This window comes from Engystomops pustulosus, chromosome 4, assembly GCF_040894005.1.
Source record: "Engystomops pustulosus chromosome 4, aEngPut4.maternal, whole genome shotgun sequence".
NCBI classification, from domain to species: domain Eukaryota; kingdom Metazoa; phylum Chordata; class Amphibia; order Anura; family Leptodactylidae; genus Engystomops; species Engystomops pustulosus.
In genome coordinates, this window is record NC_092414.1 from 173,330,081 (window position 1) to 173,357,558 (window position 27,478).

The following is a 27,478-nucleotide window of genomic DNA, read 5'->3' on the forward strand; positions in this document are numbered from 1 at the left end:
GTACGCCAGCATATGATGGTAATGCGCTGCACTAGTAGCACATATCTATGCCAGGTACCGCCTGGCATAGCATTGCACCATTGGCTGTGCCAGAATGAGCCAGAAATAACCCGTACTAGCCCTCTTAGTCGCCTGCCGCATCCTACTTTACACCCTTTATGCCCATGTTGCATGGAGGTGGCACAAGGGGGGAAATAGGCCCAAAGCCTGGCCACATGCCTGGAATTTTACCTGTTTCAAGCTTGTACGCCAAAAAACGATGGCTTGATAAAGGTGTCCTACACCGAAACGTTGATTTTGAACTTGGAGTGCTGCACGCTTTTTACATTTTCTACCTACAAGAGGACCAAGCCAGAACCATTGGGGGCTCTGCACCCCTCCCTCTGGGGAGTCTCACAAACTGTGCTGACTTGAACTTTACTAGATAGATAAATAGATAGATAGATAGATGGATAGATAGATAGACAGACAACTTATTTCTAACTATCATGTACATTGGGGCACATTTATCACAGCTGAAAAACAGGTATACAGGCTTTGATTTTTGCACAATTTTTGGCACAGACGCAGGGAATTGCGACTTCTAGTGGGCGTGGACGGGGCGCGATGAAGAGCCCCAGCGGCATCGCTGCGCTGGTGGAGCCTCCTGATAGATCTGACGAGTGCCAATTATCATATGATAAATGTGCCCCATTATCAAATCTTTATAATATAAGCTTTATTAGTTTCTTATCTTTCATTTAATGTGGTTATGGCTGCGTACAGGAAGGGAAGGTGATGTATTCTATGTAAATATATTGAATGACAACCACCAATTGACTAATTGGCTGAGGATTGCTCCAGTTAACACTAAGAGATAAGCACACAGGACTCGGAGGTATAGAGGAGAACGACAGTGAGGCAAGTATAGCTTTAAAAGTGCAGTGAAAGTATCTGCCATGTGCTCTGTGTGGGGGGGCTGATCGGATGCCTCCGAGGCACAGGAGTTGCTAATCCATGTTTTAAAGTTGAGTCAATATAAAGGTTGCTGTCAACTTCAAAGGCAGATCTGTATCCACCCTTTCTTGGTACGTGAGTCTGGTGAATGGAATCACACACCTATACCTCTAGGATTTAATTAGTTGTTTAGACATGTACTTTTTATTTAGTAGTAAGCCTATGAGCACTTCTCACCATCAAGTCTCGCTGCTGTCTTCCCACTCCTCGTCCCCTCTAATATATCATAGGAAGGTACAGATTCCATTTTTGCTAACCTGTTATTACTGTGCGAAAATGTGCATAATCCGACATCAGATTTCACAGCCTCACAGCAGCTAAAATAAAACTGTAATAAAAATAATCATAAAAAATATCTGTTAGGATTGGTACACAAAAGACAGGGGATAGTGTGCCCTGAGCTTGCCCCAACCTCTGTCCCTTCCTATAGCCCCCCCACGCTAAACCGTGGGGCGACTACTTGAAGACTCGAAATATTCTGGGTAAGTGCGGGAAGGGGAACACAAACAGACTGACAAACATAAAACAAAAAAGAATCGTAAACAAGCCGGAGTCACAACTAGAGGGTACGTCAAAAGCAGAATCAGTAAGCAAGAGTCAAAGTCCAAAACTAGCCGAGTTAGCAACAATATAGATACAGATACAGAGCAATACAAACTAGCAGCAACCAGGTGGAGAAAGGGATTTTCAAACACTGGCACTGGTGACTAGTGAAGCTGCAATTTATGCAGCCAGAACTCCACCTCCAGAACCTGATAGGTGCTGGACAGCATCTGGGAATTAACCCCTCATGGTGCAGAAACAACCAAGCACCAAGCAGAGGTTCAAAGTCCCAGCCACTCCTAGACAGCGCGAGATCTTAGCAGCCGCTGCCCAGGACGAGAGGTGGAGTTTGCGCGGATACGCGCCGGGGTTCGGAGAACGCTGCTGGTACCACCAGAAGAACCAGAAGTCCCAGCAATCTCCCTAGCGAACCTGACAGTACCCCCCCCCTGACGGGGGGCCTTCGGACCCCTAGATCTTAAAGATGGCTTCTGAGGGTAGGTCTGATGAAATAACCTGAGTAACCGTGGAGCATGAACATCTCTAGCCGGAACCCAAGACCTATCCTCAGGACCAAAACCTTTCCAATGGACCAGGTACTGCAGGGAGTTACCTACCCATCTGGAATTCACCACCTTTTCCACCTCAAATTCCAGATTCCCCTCCACAATAGATGGAGAAGGAGGGTCAGAAAGAGGCAAAACAGGCTCAACATAGCGCTTCAGAAGACTCTTATGGAAGGTGTTATGGACCCGCCACCCTGCTGGAAGTGTAATCTTGAAGGAAACCGGGTTAACAATATGAGTAACAACAAACGGACCCACAAACCTGGGCGCAAACTTCAAAGAGGGGACCTTCAATTTAAGGTTTTTTGTTGATAACCACACTTTATCCCCCACCACAAACGTATCAGATTTAGTGCGCCTTCTTTCAGTTTGTTGGACCATAGAATTTTGTGCCCTCTGAATATTCTCCCGAACTTGTGACCAGAGCGAGCGCAACTTGGATGTAATGGCTTCCGCTCGAGGAATATTAGAGACAGGCACAGATGAAAAAGAGAAACGTGGATGAAAACCATAATTGCAGAAAAACGGAGATACCTGTGTGGACGAACTACAGTGGTTATTAATAGCAAATTCTGCCAACGGAAGGAATTTCACCCACTGGTCCTGACTGTCCGAGACAAAGAGTCGCAGATATTGATTCATCTCCTGATTCATTCTCTCGGACTGACCATTAGACTCAGGATGAAACGCTGAGGAGAACGACAGATTAACTTCCAGTCTAGAACAAAATGCTCGCCAAAATTTGGAAACAAATTGTACGCCCCTATCAGACACAATATCATCTGGTATACCATGGAGGCGTACAATGTTCTGTATAAACAAATCAGCCAATTCTTCAGCTGAAGGTAACTTTTTTAATGGAACAAAGTGTCCCATCTTGGAGAAACGGTCCACTACCACCCAAATCACTGTATAGCCTTGAGATGCTGGCAGATCAGTGACAAAATCCATTGACACTTTAGACCATGGCCTGGTGGGAACTGGAAGCGGAAGAAGAGGCCCCTCAGGACGTCTCCTGGGAGTCTTTCCTCGCGCACAGACCTGACAGGCTTGGACAAATGCGTGCACATCATTAGTCATGTGAGGCCACCAGTAACTTCTCTTTAAGAGATCCAAGGTACTCCGCATTCCCGGATGACCTGCCAATACTGAGCAATGCGTCTCCTCCAACACTCTCAAACGACAAGAAAGAGGAACAAATAATTTGCCTTCCGGAAGGTCTTTGGGTGCAGATTTTTGTCCTGCTAAAATTTGAGAGGAGAGGTGGGAGGAGACAGCTGCCAACACAACACCTGGAGACAAAATATTACTGTCCGTAGTCGCTGGAAGCTCAGGAGTCCCGAAGCTACGGGACAAGGCATCAGCCTTCACATTTTTTGACCCAGGTCGGTAGGTGACCACGAAATTAAAGCGAGAGAAAAACAAGGCCCACCTAGCCTGACGTGAGTTCAAACGCTTAGCAGTATCCAAATATACTAAGTTCTTATGATCTGTGAGCACAGTTATCGGATGAAGAGCTCCTTCCAAAAAGTGTCGCCAGACTTCAAATGCCCACTTAATGGCAAGGAGCTCTCGATTACCAATATCATAATTCCTCTCACAAGAGGAAAACTTTCTAGAGAAATATGCACAGGGCCTAAGTCTGGTGAGAGTGGAGGACCCCTGAGACAACACTGCACCTACTCCTACCTCGGAGGCATCAACCTCCACAACAAACGGTAGAGAGAGGTCAGGTTGAACCAAAACTGGGGCTGACGAGAATGCCGCTTTTAAAGTTTCAAACGCTGAGCAAGCGGCAGGGGACCAGTTGTTTGGATCAGCACCCTTACGGGTTAGATCCGTGAGGGGTTTGGCGATCACAGAAAAGTTCTTTATAAAGTTCCGATAATAGTTAGCGAAACCTAAAAATCGTTGTAGGGCCTTAAGATTGGTAGGCCGAACCCAGTCCGTGAGCGCCTGAACCTTACTCGGATCCATCTGTACATCAGAGGGAGTCACAACATAACCTAAGAAGGAAACCTTCTGGACGCAAAAAACACACTTTTCCAGCTTAGCGAAGAGGTGGTTTTTGCGCAACCTGGTAAGTACTTGGCGGAGATGTTGCTGGTGAGAAACCATATCAGGAGAAAAAATCAAAATATCGTCTAGATACACCACCATAAACACACCGATGTAATCATGAAAAATGGAGTTCATAAAGCCTTGAAAAACCGCTGGGGCATTACTCAAACCAAAGGGCATAACCAGGTATTCAAAGTGCCCCAAAGGTGTATTAAATGCGGTTTTCCACTCATCCCCTTCTCGGACCCGAATCAGGTTATAAGCCCCTCTGAGATCTAATTTAGAGAAAACTTGGGCCCCAGAAACCTGATTTAAGAGATCCGGGATCAAGGGGAGGGGACCTGAGTTTTTTACCGTTATCTTATTTAATTCTCGATAGTCAATACACGGCCGTAAACCACCATCTTTTTTCTCAACAAAAAAGAACCCGGCCCCAGTGGGCGACTCAGAGGGACGAATATGTCCGATTGCCAAACTCTCATCAATATAACTCTTCAGTGCCTCCCGTTCTGGTACCGACAAGTTATATATACGACCCTTTGGCAATCTAGCATCAGGAAGAAGGTCAATTTTACAATCAAACTCCCTGTGAGGAGGAAGGACTTGGGACAAGGGTTTTGAAAACACATCTGAGTAGTCCGAGAGAAAACCTGGAAGACCCTGATCTTCCGTCACTACTGTACATAGTGAAACTCTGGTCAGGTGCTCCTTACAGAGAGGACCCCAATGAACCAGCTCCAGAGTTTCCCAATTAATTACCGGATTATGGATCCGGAGCCAGGGTAGACCAAGAATGACATTTTCAGACAGGTTTTCCATAACTAGAAAAGAACACCATTCTTCATGCATAGCTCCTACCATAAGCTTTATCTGCGGGGTTCGGAATTTGATCAACCCTGCCTGTAGAGGGGTCAAATCCGCACCCGACATCTGGATAGGAGTGGACAATGGAATCAATGACATGCAAAACTGAGAGACAAAATTATAATCGATTAAATTAGTCGCAGCACCTGAATCCAAAAAGGCGCGACCAGTGCAGGAAACAGACTGAAACTTAACCGTACAAGGTAAATACATTCTAGACACAATAGGGAGTACCTGAGCTCCTAAGCAGTCCCCCCGACTACTGCTTAGGAGCGGAAGTTTTCCTGCTGCTGCCTCTTGGAACAGGTGTTGATCTGATGATCAGGACTTCCACAGTAGAAACATAGATGGCGTCTTATTCGATGTTGCTTCCGCTGTGCAGGAGAGATGCTATCCAGCTCCATGGATTCCAATTCTGGACTACCTGGAGACGGACTGGCCGCTGGCTGACAGTCCGAGGACACCCGAGGTGATCGCCTGGATCTTAGGCGACGATCAACTCGGATGACCAGAGTCATAGCATCATCTAATGTCTGAGGCTCGGCATAAGCTAAGACTAAGTCCTGTACTCTGTCTGACAGTCCGGACATAAATTGGTCTTTTAGGGCGCAGTCATTCCATTGAGAGTCAGTCACATACTGTCTGAACTGGGCACAATAATCTTCTGCTGTCCGTTTTCCCTGACACAGAGATCTAAGGTGGGAAACTGCAAGTGCTCGCCGGTCAGGTTCGTCATAAATCTGGCCTAAAGCAGAAAAAAAAGCGTCAAGAGAAGAACGGGATGGAGAGTCAGGTGGGAGAGAAAAAGCCCAATTTTGCGGATCCCCACGCAACAGGGAAATTACCACGCCCACCCTTTGAATCTCTGTGCCCGATGAACGAGGGCGTAAAGAAAAGTAAAGTTTACAGCCCTCCCGAAATGAAAAAAATTTCTTACGGTCACCAAAAAACACGTCAGGGAGAGGAACCTTAGGTTCAGGCGTGGGTGGCAGTGGATCCTGCCGTGGAACCTGCATAGATTCCTGAATTTGGAGACGGGAAGCTAGATCCTGAACAAGCTGAGTTAGGGTCTGGACCTGAGCGACCACAGCTGACAAAGGCTCCATGGAAGGAGAGAATGTAGCAGGTCGGATACAGGATGCAGACCTATGTGTGGCCAGTGTTTCTGTTAGGATTGGTACACAAAAGACAGGGGATAGTGTGCCCTGAGCTTGCCCCAACCTCTGTCCCTTCCTATAGCCCCCCCACGCTAAACCGTGGGGCGACTACTTGAAGACTCGAAATATTCTGGGTAAGTGCGGGAAGGGGAACACAAACAGACTGACAAACATAAAACAAAAAAGAATCGTAAACAAGCCGGAGTCACAACTAGAGGGTACGTCAAAAGCAGAATCAGTAAGCAAGAGTCAAAGTCCAAAACTAGCCGAGTTAGCAACAATATAGATACAGATACAGAGCAATACAAACTAGCAGCAACCAGGTGGAGAAAGGGATTTTCAAACACTGGCACTGGTGACTAGTGAAGCTGCAATTTATGCAGCCAGAACTCCACCTCCAGAACCTGATAGGTGCTGGACAGCATCTGGGAATTAACCCCTCATGGTGCAGAAACAACCAAGCACCAAGCAGAGGTTCAAAGTCCCAGCCACTCCTAGACAGCGCGAGATCTTAGCAGCCGCTGCCCAGGACGAGAGGTGGAGTTTGCGCGGATACGCGCCGGGGTTCGGAGAACGCTGCTGGTACCACCAGAAGAACCAGAAGTCCCAGCAATCTCCCTAGCGAACCTGACAATATCCTTACTTATCAGTTATATACATGTTTATTTAACCATATAATGTTACACCTAGTTCAATGTTATCATTTCCTTTAACAGGGGGTAAGTTAAAGGCCATCTCAGAACTCTATACAGTAGCCCCCAGATCTTCTTTATTCCCCTTATTCTTAGGAGAGTAGGGTACCCCAGGGGAGTGAGCCCAAGGGAGATTTTATACCATCAAAGAACTTTCAAAAATAGGAATGAGCTACACCTCACCTCCACAATTGTAGGATCTATATATATATATTACATTTTCAGTGTATACTTTGTGTATGTCCCAGTATCGCACTTCTGTAGCAGAGACATATATAACTGTGTGCAAGAAGTCACTTGTAGACATCCGCGGAGCGTAAGACTATCATGCTGGTTTTGCACATCTTCCATTATTTGTAAAGAACTGCGGCATATTATGACGCTATATAAATAAAGATTATTACTATTTCCTGACTTTCTGTGATCCCACCCATCAGCTGAATGAAATTGAAATTGAGTATTGGCCTTGGGCAGTACTGCAAATCAGTCCCATTCACTTCAAAGGTATTAAGCTGCAATAACTAGCTGCCGCCACTATATCATGTATGACGCTGTGCCTGTCTCTTGCATCAATTACCCATAAGCCATCAGTAGTAGAAAATCCACTTCAAGTGCCTTAATAGTGATAGACACAACCACCATAATGTCATTGGCTGGGGATGTTCTATTAGCTTTGGCTATCCAGAATGGAAAGATTGCATGTCAAGCTGTATACCCCTTTACCCCTTTTTTTAATGACAATGTAATGCTTTTATGTATCACTTTGATTTGAAAGGGTTGTCAATCAAATGGAAACACACACGTGATGTGTGACATTACGGCGTTGCACATCACGTGACTGTGGTAAATGGGTATATCTACTTCCCGTTTGTATTTCCATAGTAGCCATGATTAAGGAGATGTATCTCTGAAATGCATAGGCGATTGTTGGTCTCCCTCCTACCCTGTACACACACCAATTGAGCGTTTTTTCTGTATGCCGATTTCAACTTTTTTAAGAAGTTTCTGAATAAATTTCAATTTTTATACTCACGTGGGTTCCGTTGAAGCTGGATTTTTCTCTTTTTCCTTGTTTGTATATACCCCTTTACACCCACAGGAGAGACGGTGAATCTCCCGGTGAACATCTAAGCTTGGTGGGCCTTCAGCCCCTACATAAGTGGTGTATGATACATTCACTGTACTTTATACACATTTTGAGGGTACAGAATCTCATATATTTTATGTATTTGTATAATAAAATGGTTATATTATGTAACAGGCTCTTCAGTCTGCTGATGATGTACTAAAGTCTAGATGTAGATGACACTATAAGGCTCCAGTCCTATTATTGCTGTTGTATGGGAATGTAGTCTGGGCTCGTAGAGATAAGAAGGACACAGTTCAAAGCCAGAGCCTGTCAGCAAGCTACTGACAGGTCTCCCAGTGTCATAACACTCCAAGGCAAGGGCTAGGAATCTCCTACTAAAACAAATGTAGGGAATTTTTCTAGTGGTGTCAGAGAATATTTACATGTAGCTATACAGTAAGGATGAATATTACTACTGGTTTATGGGTTGGATCCACTTGCATGTTCCCCTAAATTCTGCCCACGTTTTGGACATGGAAATATTGGTCCTTTTAACTAATATAATACCCTACAAGTTTTTTTTTTTTTTAAATAATACAAGGTATTTAACTAAAACTTTTCTGCATGTCATCGAAAGAGCTGCCTTTAGGCTCCGGCTGCTACAAACACAAGCCATTGCTGTTGAGGTTCAGGCCACTTCTACCTGTCGTACTTTGCTCATTTGTCTTAGTCCGTTTCATATGTGTCCAGATCTGATGAACTTTATATGTGCCCAGAACACAGTCTTTACATTTGTCTTCAATAACATTTAAATGCACTGGGATGCCCCGCGTCTGCAGAAGTTCAAGGGTTCAACAACAATGGCTGTCTTGGCAGGTACCGTGTTCAAAGTGCGTTTAGGATCAAGACATGTGCATTCCTAGCCCAATAACTTGTCCAGTAATTGGTATATTGATTGCTAATGTCATCATGTTTTAGAATGTATAAACCATTCAGTATATCACACAGCCGGCAACAATCCAAGAAGGCATTGTTTATTCATTGGAGTTCCCATACAGGCCTGGCTCGGATTGTGCTTGAGGGCCTGCTGATAAAGATCAGCAGATGATTGGGTGCACACATTCTTAACATGTCTGACCCATGACATCCCAAGGGCAGCAGGCGGCCTGTCATTACAGGCACAATGCTCCTCTTTCTTTCCACTTATCTAAACCCAGATGACTTTGAAATTTTTATTAACTCATTAATGACTGAAAATGTCATTAGAGGCACCGGGGAAAAGAAAGTTAGTGGAGTGCACAAGGTATAGCTGCGAGCCGAGAGTCAGAACCCTAGAATTCCAGCGCTGGATGTAATTAGACTCATACCCTTTATTTTATATACAGATCCGGCCGGCTTACCACACCTGGTCAAGATTCCTAATGATAGGAAAATGGAGAACGCTTTTACTAGAATTATTTCCCTAATCTGTAAATCTTATTATTAATATTTCCTTGCCACATGACGAAATGCTGCCAGAACCCCCTTAGACACAGAAGGGGCAGATTGAATGGATCAGGAGAAGGCTGGGATCATTTTTTTTTATTACTCCAAAGTTTCTCCATGATATAATTTCTTAGAATAATTAAAATGCCTGCTATTATTTTAATATATTCAGGGAATATATAATCTGGACAGCATCCACTATGGGTTGAATTCATTATACAGAATTTTTATTTTCACCAATTGACCCTGCTGATCGGAGGTGTAATGTTAAGTGACTCTTCTCCAATACAACCTAGACATCAATTCAAAGTAAAAGGTATTGTCTTTCCATTGTTTTCCATCACTATATCACCTCATCCTCTTAGAGGGGTCAGCCACTTTACCTCATGTTTTTTGTAATGTGTGTATGGGGGGCCGGATATTAGGTAGTTATATAATATACATCTAATAAAAGTTATGCTCTGCTTTCCTTCTATGTAAAGTGAAGCCTCCTGTCTTTTACCTCATCAGCAAGAGATTCCTGACCATAAAATGGCCGCAGATGGAGAATCAAGTAATCTGTCCATGAACAATCGCCCTGCCCGGACCTTATGATACTATTCATGAATATAAGGTTAAGGTCCTTGCAGGGCGATTGCTCAGAGACAGTTACAAATCACATGACCCTCCACCTGCAGCCATTGTATGGACAGGAATCTCTGGCTGATGAGGGAAAAGACAAGAGGCTTCATTTTACATATCATATTTATTAGCTATAAATTACTGGCATCATGTAAAACCCGCACAGTTATTTATCAGCTCACACCCTTTTTTAACTGCGCATCAATATGGTTACGAATACAAATTTAATTTCTTATCCACATGCACCCCTAAGCTAGTAAATTACCTAATATCATGTCACCACACTTACACACAAATTACAAAATACATGAGGTAAAGTGGGCAACCCCTTTAAGGCCAGTGTCACACAGGTTTGGTCCAAATAATATAGTCCATGGGTTGGATACATTTCCCAGATCAACCACAACCAGATAAGTTAAACTCAGTGCACCATTGTGAATTATAATGTGATGAGTTCTAAAATGGCCCAAAATCATAACGGTACAACTATTTGAGCAGCTGACTGTGTATATTGGATGTTTGAATTACATTTATTCAACATATGGCTAGAAAGAAAATGATCGGGCATGTTGAATTTCATTATGCCTGATCCTCTGTTCTTAAAGAACATCTACCACCAAGATGAAGGATTGTAAACCAAGCACACTGACATACTGGTGTGTGTCCCCTCTGGTAGGATCTGCTCTTCTTTTAGCTTAATATGCCCTTGATTTTAAGAAATAAAGGCTTTAAAAATTATGCAAATGAGTTTGAGGGGCTCCATTAACACCTATGGAACCCAGAGCCCTTCAGGAACATTTGCATAATTTTAAAAGCCTTTTTTTTTTAAACCAGGGCATAGAAGCTAAAAGAAGAGTAGATCATTCCAGAAAGGGCCTACGTAAGCATGTAAGTGTGCTTAGTTTACAATCCTTGATCCTGGTGGTAGATGATCTTTAAGAGAAATTAGGTGTTGACCATAAACCCCCTATAACACATACATAAAACTTGAAAGGTTCAAGAAGGATGTCGACTTTAGTGACAGTGGTCTATATTCTCCATCACAGCATATTGGTGTAAAATTTTTGCCCAATACAATCAATTGTTAATCTCCGATTTGTGACTCCTGTATCAGAAATGTAAATCAGACACAATTGTTTTTGGTGCATATGGGATTAATTTCTCAATAGTTATGTTTTTTGATGTTTTTAAACGATGGGTGGGTAGAAAGCCTCAGTCAGATTCCCCCAGTACTTGTATGTAAACCCTCAGAACAAAAAGGTATGGCACTGTGATTCATTATGTCCAGTGATTCAACATATGATGTAGAAGAGGGTCCTCAAATACAAAGATGGTCAGTTGGTCCCACCAAGTCATCAGGTGTTGCATGGGTGTCTTTAGAAGACCTAGGGCTGGGAGCCTTTTAATAGATTGTAAGAGTCAAACACAAATACAACTGGAAGACTGACAGTAAATGAATTTAAAGGGTTTTTTATGAATTCTAGAAAATGCCATGGGGGCAAGGGGAGGTATATGGAAAAAATTAAGTGTGTACTTACTTTTCTCTAGCTCCAACTTCCCTACTGTCACATGTTCACAGACAGTGGCTTCAGTGGTGCTCAGTGACGTAGAGCAGGTGACTAGAGATGAGCAGACCCAAAACTGGACATGTTGCTTGCTAGGCTGTAGAGCAGACAATCTGGCAGCTGTATGCCCCTTGCAACAAGGCTGTGATTGTCCACCTGGCCAATCACAGTCATGACTAGTTGCTAGGGGTATAAAGCTACCTGACTGGTAACATGTACAGGTTACACACAGCTACCAAATGGAAGAAGCTGGACCTAAAGTTCAGGTCCGTTCATCTCTATCACCAAGGCCTGCTGACACCGTGAACACTGACAAAGTAACTGGTATCAGTACACTTTAATTTTTTTTTCTTAAACCTGCCCCAATCCCCATAGGGTATTTCAACATTCCTGGAAAATATCTTTAAATAGTTTACTTTGTACATACTTTTTATGTTTTAAAAAAAAAAAATTATTTTGTACAAAGAAGCCGAGACAAACATGCAACACTAAAGAGGATAATTTTATTACTTTAATATTATGAAGTTGCACTTTTCCTACATTTATGTGTTTGCCAACTTTATTTTCACCTCCAAGTAGCCAGGATTTCACAGCTTGGGGCTATTGTGAGAAAAGTAATTCTGATCTAACAAATAAAGAGTAATTTGTAAAACCTCAAATCCCCTTACGGCCTAATACAAGGAATCATATGGACAGTGTAAATTGCTTTCCAAAGACTCCAGGCGAGGGCATTGTACTTCAGGAGACATACAAATCATGGAAATAAAAGGGAAATATAAACATCTGCTTCATTATTATATACCTCAATGCTGTCCAAGAGTTTCCATTATAAGGGCCACACGATCCTATGATTGTCTGTTTGTTGACTGATAACTACATTTCGGGAAAGTTGGAAGCCATAGTTTTGGAGCGACTTGTTGCCATCCATGACATATATTTCTGTGCTTTCCCCGTCTCTTTACTGTAGTTTTTTCTCCATATCTGCCTTTCCTTTGTCTTTCCTGTTCTTCTTCCTGAAAGGGAATTTTCACTGTAATTAATATGTAGAAGTATTTTGTTTAATACCATCCTCCCGAGCACCTTAGGCTAGAAATTAACATCAATTAACATGGATGTCAGAGTTAACAGATGGGTTGTCGACTACTTCTAGGCCTCAAAAAGTAAAGATGGGGGACATCCCATTGGAGGAGCTTATATGTAATACAGGTGTCCCAAAGGTACTGTGTTAGTACCGTTTTTTTTTCAGTGTATCTGCGGCTGACATCCATCAAAATAGTTCATCTTGCTTCATGGAGAAGTTTTCAGATGACTCAGTAGTGGTAGGAGTCATCCTCAATAAGGAAGAGTCAGAATACAGGGAGACCATAGGTAGAATTGTGTGAGGCAAATTGTTTTTTTTCCATATTTAATAATAACCTATGAGTTGGTGGTGAATTTTAGGTGGTTAAGTCCCGGTAAGAATAAATGGTAAAGAAATTGAATTGGTGTCTGATCTAGGGGTCCATGTGGATAAGAAATTAAATTGGTATAACCATATTGATGCGCAGTTAAAAAAAAAAGGGTGTGAGCTGATAAATAACTGTGGGGGTTGTACAAAAGTGTTGTGGAGACTGTTTTATTGTTTACATTGTCAGTTTGGGGTACGGGTATTACAGGTCGTGATAAAACAAAGTTGGATATATCTATCAGTTCAATTGTTAGTCAGGAATTAGAAAATTGGGATAGTATGTTGGCTAAGACAGTAGCTACTAGATTTAGGATAATAATAGGAGATTTTGATCATCCACTGTATAGTACTGTAAAAGGCCAAGTGGGTTCCCTCAGTGACCGAAGACTTTTTCAGTTGAAACGTAAACGTGGGAATTAAGAGAATCTTTAGATATATAAACACTATGCACAGTAGTCACATGGATTATTGTGTTTAGCTTCCATTTTGGACAAATAAAGTATTATTATTATAATTATTTGAAAAATGGATACATTGATTTTCCAAACATTATCATGGCTATCTCTGTTCCTCAATGAAACACCACCAGAGTTTCGAGAACTGTTTTGGATCGATCTACTAAAGAGTGTCCCCTACCCAACCTGTATGTCCCCAGCATAAAGTGATATTTTTATCCTACAGAACTCCGTAAAATGACTATGTACCAGCTACTAAGTTGTTCTAGCAAGTCACCAGTTAATGGGATGCATAAACTGCCCAATAAGAGCATACAATGTAAGTTCAATGTCACGACAATCAATAACCAGCTGGCATAACACTATGAACAGCACTAATCTTCCTATAATAAAACATACATTAACAAAATTGCTAAATGTGTCTGGCCTAGTCCAGCCTCTGCTCCACAAAAATATATGAATATTAGCTCAGCTCTTCTGTGGGTCACAACTACAAAAACAGGTGGCGTATCTATTCGACTGTCAACCAACTTTAAGTATTTTAGCCCCTGTAGTCCACTTAAAGGGAACCTGTCACCAGGAATGTAATTTTAGCTGGTGACACCCAATGTTGAGTTTAAAAATGCCTTTGTTGGCATTCTGAATCATTTCTGTACTTCTGTATAGTAGACAATAACTGGTCCCCTACTAGCACCGTTAAGGGAATCAGGGGTGGGCTTCAATTACCTGAGTCCCCATCTCCTCAATTCATATCTGCCTCCTCCTCTAACCTCCTCCTCTCTACCAATACCCCACAAACATACACAGACCCCAACCCCGCAACTTGTTGGACAGTTCTAGCAGGGAGACAGTTGATGTCTAATACACTTTTATGCAGTACTGAAACAATTCAGAATGCTGAAAAATACATTTTGTAAACTCATCAATGTAGAGGGTATTGGAAACTGTCACAAGCTAAAAATGACCTGGTTGATAGGTTCCATTAAAGAGGATGACTAAAAAATAGTCAGAAAACGAAGGAGAGATTCACAAGTCCAGCACAACGTCTTTCCGTTGGTATAAAATGAGATCTTTATTATCCAAAGGCTAAAATCCAATACAGGAACATACAGGTAAAGCGTCACCTTTAGCCTTTGGATAATAAAGATCTCATTTTATACCACCGGAAAGACGTTGTGCTGGACTTGCGAATCTCTCCTTCGTTTTCTGTCTACTTGGTCGGGCTCCAGTGCACTCCATTGAAGGTGGTCCGTCCGAAGTTGTGGTGAGAGCCGGGTATCAGGATACTTGTTATCTGCTATCGTATTTCATTTCGACTAAAAAATAGTAGTTCAACCACTATGTGTTATAAAAATATGGATGATTTATAAAATACTTGTGGTTTCTATGGACAGTACTGGACTAAATAAAAGCTGGAAGGCAATAAGTCAAATGAAGGTACTTTCCTCTAAATCTCAGTGATGGCTTCTCACCTAGCCAAACCAGTTCTCTATACTGCGCTGATGATACATCATAACATTGTGATAAAGCTGTCTACAATGGGGAGTCTATTCCTTTCTTTCACTAGACTTCTTAAAAAATACGTTTTCCAGGATGGGATAAGAAAAACATTTCCAATTAGGGCAGCCCCTAACCATTGAGCATGACTCAAGGAGCACTCTTGGCTCTCCGACCTAGGCTTTTTGCAAGTCAGACATTGATGTAATGTAGATGGAGCTGCCCCATGTCCTGTAGCACTGAGGCATTGCTTTCCTTTTCCCATTCTGGAAAACATGTCTTCATATTTATTTTCCATACTTTTCTATTTCATAGGAATAAAAAAAATCTGTGACGGCTTTATACCATGTTTCATCCATAGCTTTAATGTAAGGAAACTATACACAGGATACCTTCATAAATAATTCTAGAACAGCCGGTACTGCAATGTTTTATCTCTCCTCAGCACAACCTAGGAAAGACATATGAAGAGATGTCTTTGTCCACATAAGAAGAGTAATATAAGTGTCTTGAGTATGAGGAAATCAATGTGCTCCTTAAAGAGTGTGCACCATCACAAGCACCAGTGACAACCCATGAAAAATGGGTCATTATAGAATTCATGTTTAGGATGTACCAGTCTGAAGATAATGTCATTCATCACAGTTACAACACTGGGCCGCTAATAAGCTCTCATTGCATATTCATAGATACAGTGTCTTGTACATTCCAGCACTCTAGCAGAGGTTGGTGCATGTCTCCCACTCCAGTCCATGTCTGGCAATGAGTGTTCCTGTGTCATGTTGCTGCAATTACACTGTAAAAGTGTTACTCAAGATTGATTGCCCTGATCTGTGGTTCAATTGTAAATGAGAATACAACTCTCCCTGGGGAGCCACACTCCTTATTTGTGATTAAGTTAAAAAAAAAAAACCCTCCTAATAGAATAACATATGAAGTTCTTTCCTGCACTTTTAGGCAATTAGCCTGATGAAATTGCTTTCCTTTTGGTGCACTTTTGTTATAAACTGATATAATTATGGGCATGGTGATGCCTGTTATGTATTTGCAAATTTGCATATACCCGAATGTTCTCTCTCTGCTCTTCAAAAAGCAAGAATGTCAAAGACTTCTCTAAGACTATGGGTCTCCTTCATTTGTGCATTTAAAAATTCCAACATAAGTCATTTGAAAAATTGGATAAAGTTTCTGTAAAAATTTACCAAAACATTTTGGTGGGTTACAAAGAGTGATGAGCGAACCCAGGAGTGTTTGGCTTCGGTGAATTTGGCCGAATGTAGAACAAAAGCTTAGTTCGGGGCCCCCAAACTCAAACCTGGACTGAACGCTAACATGGCGACAATCGCAGGTGCTAACCATTTAAATGACTCACATTTTAACAATTTAACAAACCGGCAACCATCATGAATGTTGAATGAATATCAACGTACACAAATGTGGACCACGATACTGTAAATGAAGGAATGGAAGCAGGCTTACTGTTACTTTAATGTTGCATTTGCTATGACATCACATGTAAATTACCTTGATCTTTGTTCACATTTCATTGTCATCTCATCAAAGAAAATCATCAGGTTATTCCAGAACCGGTTTTACTGTAAAATAAAATACAACATGTGCAAAGAATTTTAATAAAACACATGGGTAAAGGACAGAGAGAAAAGGTTTTCCTAATTCACAAAATATGCTAATGAGCTGCAAGTGCATTGAGGGGGGCATGACCAAAACCCTTCCAGGTTGTGACTGGACAGGTAATAACAGACAACAATAATAGAGTTTCTATATATAGACCAATCTGTGACTGGGTTCAGGGAATACAAAATTGCGTGAAAAAAGAAAGTTGTCCTATTGAGACATCTATACCTATTTGTTAAAGTTAAAATATAACTTTTATTGATAAGCATAAAAAAATTGATAAAAATATCCATCAAAAATATACATATCAATAAAAGTTAGATTTTAGTTACAAATGGGTATAGATGTCCCAATTGGACAACTTTCTTATTTCACACAATTTTGGACAGATAATAACACACCCCCTGGAGCACTTGCATCTCATTAGCATATTTTTAAAACATCTTTTTTTCGGAAAAGCAGACCATAAAAAACTATTACAAGACCAGATCCTTCATCAGGATGCAAATTCAATTTTAAAGTAAGAATCAGACTGTAGATTTCCCATAAATGAAAAAAATGTAAACACTCCTTTAGAAAAAAAAATTCCCATCTTTTGATGAATCATGGAGATTGTTTGTATCGTAAAGTCTGTGAGTTACTGCTATTCGGGGGAACCCAGGTTCAAGTCCCAGGATCAACATCTGCAAAGAGTTTGTATGTTCTCCGTGTTTGCGTGGGTTTCCTTCCGGTCCTCCAGTTTCCTCCCACACTCCAAAACATACTGTTAGGCTGATTAGATTGTGAGCCCCATTGGTGACAGGGTTGGATTTGGCAAGTTCTGTGCAGCGCTGTGTAATCTGTGTGCGCTACATAAATAAAAGAATTATTATTAATTATTTTTGCCCTTGGCAATCACCTACCCACATTCCTGCACATTAACGGTACCTTAAAAATGGTCTAATAATTAACAAAATATAAGACAATAAACAAAACAACAAAAATAATCGTGACGTTCTGGGAGACTTGTGCTGTGTCAGATGGAAATCATTAGAACACTTTACCCCATTAGGAACAAAAAGTTTTTTAAACAATTACATGAACAGGAAACACGAAGACTTTCTGACTTAATAAAAATAAAATCTCAAAAGTTAATTATAAAAAAGTTTTTTTTTAAAAAAATCACAAAAAATGTTTTTTATGTCCTGATTTCCTGGAATGACATGATGTTGCTTACTCTTGCGAGTTAGATCTGGAATTTATCACTTTACCAGAAATCAAAGGCAAAACACATAAGTATTATTTTTTCTGGGTTTAGAGGCTTCAAATGGAGCGTTAAATACACGTTTTTCAGAAACCCTCGCGTAAAACAACATTCAGCCAACATCTTACTACACATAGGACGGTTACATGGAAAAAATTAGACATTTCACAGAGGAAGCGACATGATCTTGAATCTGGAAACAATTAGGATAAATTCATGACTTGTTAGCGAGCATTCCAGATTGTGCAACTCATTCATGGGTCGCCGTTACTGAGCAGATGTAGGTAGGCCTTGTCATCTAGTAGCACCACAAATTCATTGTATCTTCTCTATGCTGAAACTTGTCTCCTTGGCCTCGGTATATGGCTGGCATTATTAAAAAATAATTTCATACAATTTTACTATTGTTTCCCATGTAGAAGGGAATACTGACCCACTGCTGAGCAGGTTAATCCACAGTGGGCCATAGGTTGGGTCAGTATCTACGCCCTGCATGGGTGATACATAGCATAGTATTCTCATTGTACTACATACAGATTTTTACCATGGAGACTTTGATAATCTTCTTACATATGCTATCTATGGCCTCCTTCCTTAACAAATAAACTTTTACATTTATGCTAATGAGTCAGGGGGAGGGTAAGACTGTTTCCTACACAGTCTAACAGCCTGTGAAGCTAAAGCATGAAGGGGCTCTGGTAACGCTCCCCCTTAGTCCTACTGACTCATTTGCATACATTTCAAAGTAGATGTTAGAAGGAAGGAGGTAATGGCTAACAAATATAAGAAGATTACCTTTAACAGGAAGCAGCTACTACTGAAAGAAATGTGTGTCATCTCTGTTTTAGGATAATATTTGCATGTCAATGTATAGTGGTGGGCCCAAAGAACACATTCTGTCTCACTGTTTTAATTGATAATTAGAGATGAGCAGACCCAACTGACAAACACCATCTGAGATCCAATGATCTGGGTTTTAACCTTTTAAATGGGTCCACTCCCCTGCAATCGATGCTGGCACTGATCATGGATGTCATCCTTTACATGTCATGGGCAAAGCCCAGCATGAAAGCGATTACGAGTTTTACTGGTCGGAGGGGGGGGGGGAGTGAACCGTTCTGTGGACTTGAACCTGCAATGTTTAGTACAAACCTGAACATTGCGAACATCTAGTCGGCTCATCACTAGCCTCCTCAGGTTCCTGGACCTTAGGTTCAAGTTGCACCCCTTGTTGATTTTTAAAATTAAAAAAAAATTCTACTGGGATAAAAAGAATGAATAATTTATTCAATAAATTAAATTCCATAAAATAAATAGCAAAAAACAGAATTATTTTAAGTTATACCAAGTTTGATTGTTATCCCCTTTCCACACTATAGGACATAACTTTCCAATCGGTGGTAGTCTGAACACTGTGAGTCCACTGGTCACAAGCATGATTGTCCCATTCTCAAAAATTGCCATTTCATTCAATACTATGAAAGTGAAAAAAATTGCTGAGCACAGCACGCTATATCCTACACTGACAATGAATGGGCATCCTGGAGATATCCGAGGACAACAATGGAACTTGATGCAACGCCTGTGTAGATGTGTAGATGTACAACACAACTTAAAAAGTCTCCAAAGAAGTTATGGACCTTAGAAAGTGTCAATGCAAAAAAAAGGCTTGAGTAGGTCAAATATTTAAGGGGTTTTACGAGAACTACAATATAAATGTGGGATTCATGGGATTTCTATAACGTAGACTCTCCCTGTCTACTACTAGATGTATACATGTACATGAATACAAGGAAAGCCCCAGCTGCTTCTTCTAACAGTTTTCCAGGGTATTACTGAGGGTGTCATTTATGGTTTATTCAGGTCATTATTGACCTGGGTTGTTAATTGTAAAATGACTACATAGAATTTCATAATGTGGGCAGACAGACCTCTGCAGAACCTCAGTAATTGTTATTGAATGCTATGAGGTGACACATATTACTGGCATTTCCTACTCTTTACAGGTCCATTTTTGTTTGAGACTATAAAACATATGTTTGGACTTGTAAATTGAATACTTTAATCGGAAACAGGCACATCAAGGCAGCTTTTTGCTGTTGTATTTTTTTTTTCGACCATTTTAAATTTCAAAGTTTGGGGAATTTTTTCTTTTTATTTTGAGAGAAATAAAATTAATGGAAGGTTTAACTTTTTTCACCAGTGAATGGTTTATGGTTAAAGAGAACCTGTCATGGCAATTTGGGACACAAAACCAATCACAGGTCCTTATGGACTGGTGGTTTAGTGTCCCAAATCACACTATGAAAAAAGAAAACATTTAAACTTACCTTTTCCAGTGCTCCTTTCGCCTGCGCAGGCGAGCAGTGGAGCTGCCGCACTACACTCCGGCTTCACTGTGCATGTGCTTTGGGTATGGCGCTTGCACAATGAAGCCGAGATGTACTGCTCCGGCTTCAGAGAAGTACTGCGCAGGCACAGGGAGCACAAGAGATGGGTCCAATGCGCCTCATCAGACCCATTTCTAGGCAAGTATAAAGGTTTTTTTTATAGCACCCACGGAGGGACTTGGAATAGGACGATTTGGAACACTAAACCATCGGTCCATAAGGACCCGTGGGTTAAATTACTCTGACAGGTCCTCTTAAAGGCTAAGTTCACATCTCGGTTGGAGGTTCCATTAGAAGTGACCTCTGTAGCAGATTTTGTCTGAAAATATGGATGGAAAATTACTGCAGGTTGGACAGCCGTTGGAATAAAAGCCCAACTGACCCCATTACAGTCAATAGGACTTTTGGGTAAGATAAGGATGATGAGAACATTGCCTTAATAGACAGCAGATGAGGACTAAATCTAGAAAACTATCCAAGGGTAGATTATAGGTAGGGATGAGCAGACATGATCTGGTTCAGATTCGGGGCATTCAGCCCATCGTTGACAGCATGGTGTTAACCCTTTAAATACCAGCAGCGCTTTCACTGGTGCCAATCAATGGAATTTAAAGGGTTAACACCCAGGATCGGAGCCAACATTGATTGGGGCTGTTATCAGCCTGAGCCTGAACGTTTATCCCTAATTATTGCCATCCTACCTAATTCAGCGGACCACCCTCAGTGTTCCAGAATCCACTGTGCCCAAATTAGTTTAAAAAATTATAGATTATGGACAAACATTTTATAGATTCAAAATGTTACATTTCAAGTTGGTCAATCACCAACCGACATGTTGGGCTAATGACTACTTGCCAGTGTTAATTTACTAATTGATCTCTGCCATCACTCCGGTCTATTCCCCATGTAAACAAACATGGAAGGTACGCCGTGTTCAGCTTCCAATCAGCCATGCCCACCCTTCCCTATTCCCATCACTATATCATGTGGGACGCGCAGGCCTGGTTGGCCACCTCGGCCGGCTGGAAACTGAGTGCAGCGCTGCTTCCATGCCCCTGTTGAATGTGACTTAGTACAGCAAAGTTAACTATTATGGCCGTAGACAAAAAAAAAACTGAATTTCTTGGATTACGGGAACCCCTTGCAATTTCATAAAAATGAATATGTCCAGATAACTTTAATGAAATGTATTGAGAAAATGGATGTTTCTAAGAATTTTTGAGTAAAGTATACTTTATAATTACCATTTCAATTCTGCAGTCAGGATAACGAGACAAGATATTATTCTTCCCCAAAGCTCTTGAATCTGCGCTAAAAAAAAATGGAACAATCAAAGAAACCTCAGCACAGTGTATGTTTTCTAGGACGACAAAAGTTTGCTAAGTTTTTCTCTGGTGGTTTTCTAGTTTGCTTCAATGCTAAGAGTCCTTTTTGAATCCTGCACAAAGCATTATTAGAAATCTTAGGAATATATATTTTCTCTCGCTTATACAGTGAGGATACACTTAGCAGCTTGGTGCAGTGATGACCAATATTCACATCTGTGTCTGTTCCCAAATGGGACAATCCCCTGTCTCTGACTATCAAAATACATTAAGATCAGTGTCAATTCATTGGTTTCAAATTTGGTTGCCATTTGGTTTACCTTTTGGACTCTTTACTTGATCTGATATTCTAGCGGTCAGTCCAACCCTGTCTATGATGACACCCATACATGCTAAATAAAAATTCACTGAACCTACTCATTTCACTGCAATATCCGACAACTATATTATGTGATTGAGGCCTCTCTGCTCTCTACTGACGAGAGAGAAGTTACCATACCAGGCATGCAAGTTCGTCAGGGATGTCAAAGAGAAGATCAGTCTAGGAAGCTCACAGCTATTAGCACTTATAGATCATTTTGATAGACTGGCCCCATCCTATAAAATATACCGCAGATTGGTGTTTTTTTAATTTTTTATCAATAGCCGAGCAAATATAGATCGAGCAAATACAATTCCTGTTTACTTTTATGGATTTAGTCAGTGCAGATGGGGTGAGCCACAGAACATGATATGGGAGGACTAACTGTAGAGAAAGGTGGGACCTGTATCTATGGTGTAGCCTGTTGGTAGGCAATAATTGTGTTTAATGGGAAAATTCCTTAACAAGGGTTGTTCCAAGTTCCCGCTGGATATGGGATAACAATAAGTGGGGGACTGACTGCAAAGACCTACCACCACCACCAATCACAAGAATAGGTGTCCCATTCTCACTACAATACTATTGTCGAGTGTCTGAATTTACAGAGCACTTTGCTGGGTATCTCCGGTACTCCCATTCACGGTCAGTGTCTGGGGATGGCAACTTCTGACACTCCCATATAGTTGTGCTGGACCTGCCGCTCCATTCATTAGTGGATCCTCCCCCCCCCCCCTTTTCTTATAATCAGTAAGGGTCCCAGGGCCACCATGAATTGGAATAATCCCCCCTATCATGTGAATACGAGATAGGATACAATATATCTATGTATATATCTGTGTATATATCTATGTATATCTATGTAACACCCCTTTATTCTAAACAGTTAGAATAAAGTTGGGTCTTTCTTCAAAATCAATGCCACAAGTGTCCACAGGTGAAATTGCAGTGAGCCCAGATCTTCAATACTATGAAATGTTTCTGCACTTCTACAGATTCTTTGTTTCTTCACAGGTTGCATTGAAGGAAACCTACCAGCACAGATCTACCTACTATGGTAGATCCTCTATAGTATATCATGCTTGTGTAATCCCACTTGTTCAGTAGTCCGGCTTCTCAGTAGTAATGGTAGGCAGCATTGCCTTTACTCCCGCTCCAAGGTGAGGCTACTCCACGCCCCGGTAGCCTCTGCCGCTAATTTGCATAATACTAAGATTTTCTAAGGTTATACAGAAAGAATCCATTATACAAATATATTATGGGGAAGAGGATTTGAGCATCAACCTACCATCGGCTCTACCTTATTATGTAAATCCGGGTTGGTAGGTTTCCATTCAGTGTATTATTTTTAGGTTTAGCCTTTTTTTCACTATAGTAAGCGTTCATATTTCATATTAATATGCCGTCTCTCTTCCTGTGTGTCCTCTCTTGAGCTGTTTTTTTTTTTTTTTACAATCTGTAAAATTAACCTCTTCCTAGCCGGGCCTGTCGGTGTGAGATGCCAGGCTGAGCAGTTGTTTGCTGACCTTTCCAGCAATGTACATTCTTAGCAGTGCTACCATCTCCAGCTTTGATACTTTAATTATACCTTGTTGAAATTATGCATTCCTCCAGTATGCAGTTGTCACAATGCGGCATCTTACACTTCCGAAAGCAGAACTAAGTCCTATAATTTCAAGCTGTCTTATATACATCATATGTGCATTATTTGGCAATTTCTTAGACAGCTGTTAGCCATTAAATGCTGTGTCCTCTAGTTAAACGCTCATTGTAAATAATAAATTCCTGTTTTGCAGGGCCTGCGTGATGTTACATGGCATATGTTTTCCAGTTTAGCATTTGTCTAGTTTTCTCATATAAAATATACTGTGGACTGTAATTCACCAGGATGAGGGGAAATGATGTTTTTGTTGCATGCAGGGACACTTCATAGGACAGAGAGTAATTCATTGTCTGCTATCAGTGTCCATTGTAGTATATATCACTGTAAATAGGGCATAAGCTATAGGAGGGAGCTGTCTGGGGGGCACAAACAGTATGGGGTATGTGGGACCACAATAAATAATGTACCCATGTATCTCCTTGTAGAGTGTAGCATCAATAGAGATCAGCAAATCATCCAAGAGTTAAAAGAAATCTACCATCAAAATCCAGCAGGATAAACCATTGGCACCTATTCATAGATCCAGGCACTGTGACTGTGGTAATCTTCTGATATTTGTTTACCAGAACCCCTCCATGCTGCAGCTTCACACTGTTACATTGTGCAGGAGCACTTCCCCCTCCCACTGTGTGAGATTACAACTGGTACAGGGAGTAGGAAGTACTGAGAGAGCAGGGGGAGACAGTGTAACAGCCTGTGAAGCATTAGCATGGAGGGGTTCTGTTAACACCACCAGAACCCTGCTGATTAATTTGCATAATTTTAAAAGTTGATTTCAGACAGAAAGAGGCCACGGATAACAAATATAAGAAGACGCCTGTAATTATGAGTAAGTGTCCCTGGTTCATTATGATGGATTTTGATGGCAGAATTGCTTTAATTGATAAAAGCTTTATCATATTTTTATTAAGATTTGGTTCAAATATGTCATCATATTGAATATTCAATATGAATCATTTTTTCTCCAACTGTCCTGGAAATTGGTATAAAACCCCCTTTAGTCCTCTAAAAAGCTCTTGTCTCATTTTGTTAACTAATGACAAATTGGGCCACATTTACTTATCCAGTCACTGGAGTTCACAGATAATCCGACGATAATGCACTCTGACACAATTCACTAAGATCGTGCGCCCGATATCCTGCATCGTGTGCCCATCGAATTCGGACTGAGAACGGGATTTGACGTTCAAATTGTCGCAAGGCAATGCACTTACATGCACCAGGAAGAAGAAGGAGAACTTATATTACCTGACATCAGATGTGGTGAGCCCTGCTCCACCAGTCCCTCCCATCTACTCCACCCTATGTCCCATGTCCCACTTCTCAGCATGTCTATGACCAGGGTGATGTCATCTAAGATCCTTTACCCAGTTATATTTGGAATGTCTACCCCATGTTTGTATCTGATTACATTAAAACACAGAATGCCTCCATGGATATGTATTCCTCCCCATCCTCCATGGAGGCATGCTGTGATTTCATGTGATCGGATACATACATGGGGTAGATGTTGCAAATGTAACTGGGTAAAGGACCTTAGATGACATCTCACTGGTCGCATGAAACAAAGTGCCCAATGATGTTACAGAGCTCTCTCCCAATGTTCCATACAGCAGCATGTCCTAGCAGTGAGACCTGTCAATCGATAACAAGGAGGCAGAGTATTGCAAGTTAAATTTAATATGCAGGACCCCATTATTATCATTGTGTCACCTCTGGTGAGTTTCATATATGTTTACAAATTGATATGTTAACATTGAGGCCATGGAAAGGAACCATTTAGGGATAAAGGGCAATACTTTTTAATTATTGTTTTTAATAAAGCATTTATTTTGGGTGGGTTAATTGAAATGGTTGGTTCTCTTTAAACATGCAATTGAGTTGATCAATGTTAAAACAACAGATATTTTAGAGGTATGAATGGGAAAATAGGAATGAATAGCCTTAGTTTACAAGTGGGTCCTGGAGACTCGGTTCCATCTCCCAGCTGCAGGCTACAAGTGTCCTGGATGTCTGCAGGTCATAAGTCACCCCAAGTAAAGGTAAAACTATCTGACTCTATCATCTCTGTGTGTTGGGAAGCAGTGTAATGCTGAGGCCGGCCCTGTTCTTACTGCTTCTTCCTAATTTGTTTCAGAAGCCTTGGGACCAGAAACGACTGAACTTTTTTTTTTATCCCGTTTTACGCTTTTATCCAATTATAAAAAGTCAAAAATACATTTTATGAAACGCAAGTCTGAGGTAGCAGCTCAGGCTTCAGCTGTAACACGAGAGTTCATGCCAAGAGGGGTGTTCAGTTACTTTTGTGTGGTACATTAAAATTCATCTATTACGTTCATGCTGTAATTGTACATTATGTTTGGCAAACTAAAGTATGTTGGCCAGACAAGCGGTTTTTCGGCTTGTAAGTGAAAACCCAGTAGGTGGGTAAGTGTAGTGCTGGCTAATCCAGCGATTCAGAGAAAGTGTCAGCGGTGAGATTGATAAATCATCCTTTATGCCAAGAGAAGAGAGAGGTTTTGACCAAGTCCTGGGCGGCTAAAGGCGGCATTCTTCTACCAGCGCCCGCACAAGTGTAACCCTTTCTGTGCATGTCCCAGGGACCTTCATGTGCCACCACTCCAGCATGAGTCATCACATCATAGGTTTTGAGGTCTTTATTGCAAGTTACCCTTTCAGCATACACCATGGGTAGAGAATGTAGTCCATAGCTGATAATTCCTCATTGATTAACTATAATGTTCTCAGACATGCAACGACATTTAAAGGGGTTGCCCAGATGTTGAGTTTCTCTATCAAAAACAGTGTCATCCCTGGCCAAGGTTTGTTCTGGTAATGCAGCTCTCTTGTATAGAGATGAATGGAGCTTAAAGGGGTATTCCCATTTCAGCAAATTAATGTTTATACAACTTTCCAATATACTTTCTGTATCAATTTCTCACAGTTTTCTAGATCTCCGCTTGCTGTCATTCTATAGAAAGCCTCTGTGTTTACTTCCAGTGGACAGAAATCGGACCATGGTCACACAGGTGCACAGCTCGTTATATCACAGATGGTAATCAGAGCTGGGTGTTATAACGAGCCATGCACCTGTGTGACCATGGTCAGATTTCTATCCACTGGAAGTAAACACAGAGGCTTTCTATAGCATGACAGCAAGCATAAAATGTGGAGAGTCAAACCACTGAGAAGGGTGAGCACCCAAACTAAGCTTCTTAAAGTGGTGCAGCTGTGAACTTAATTAATGTATGACAGCAAGCAGAGATCTAGAAAACTGTGAGGAATTGATACAGATAGTTTATTGGGAAAGTGTATAAACTTTCATAATACATACAATAACAACTAATTTGCTGAAATGGGACAACCCATTTAACTGTAATACCAAGCATTACCCATGGTCAGAAGAGGAGCTGTATTTTTGATGTTTATGAACCTTGGGACATCCAATTTTCAAAAAGGTCAAGCAAACAACCCCTTCAAGCTCCTGTGAATGTATCATAAAGGTCTCTAATATCCACTTAAAGTTATCATAAAATATTACAGGATGTTCCCAAAATAAAACATAAAAAAAAAAATTACTGAATATGTTTCATTTGTATAATAATGTCAATAATAATAATGACGTTTATAATAATAATAAAAATTAAATCAATTTAGGCTCATAGGACAGGTAACTGATTTAAGAAAAATGTATAAATGCAGGTCACTTAGAGGGAATCTGTCATGAGGTTTACACCAAATGCATTCAGCAGTCTTCAAATGGTTTATAAAGTTGTTTCTATTTTAATAACCCATAGTTTATATTTGCATGAAATGTAGTTTTATTTCACAGAAGATGTCTTCAGA

General features: G+C 41.0%; 1 long non-coding RNA gene across 8 annotated transcripts in view; it reads right to left on the bottom strand.

The window, feature by feature from the left end:
• Positions 1–1,192: 1,192 nt before the first annotated feature.
• The window catches only part of LOC140127648 (uncharacterized), a 52,718-nt gene continuing 26,432 nt past the window's right edge, over positions 1,193–27,478 (bottom strand). For 2 of the 8 annotated variants that reach the window (XR_011855044.1, XR_011855039.1), the window contains exons 8-10: positions 21,531–21,597; positions 16,543–19,156; positions 12,103–12,632 (exon numbers count right to left, since the gene is read on the bottom strand). This is a non-coding gene — a long non-coding RNA (uncharacterized lncRNA). Of the gene's footprint in view, positions 1,325–12,102; positions 12,633–16,542; positions 19,157–21,530; positions 21,598–27,478 lie in introns of those variants that run through there. The other 6 variants (XR_011855046.1, XR_011855041.1, XR_011855043.1 and 3 more) reach the window with 6 other exon arrangements.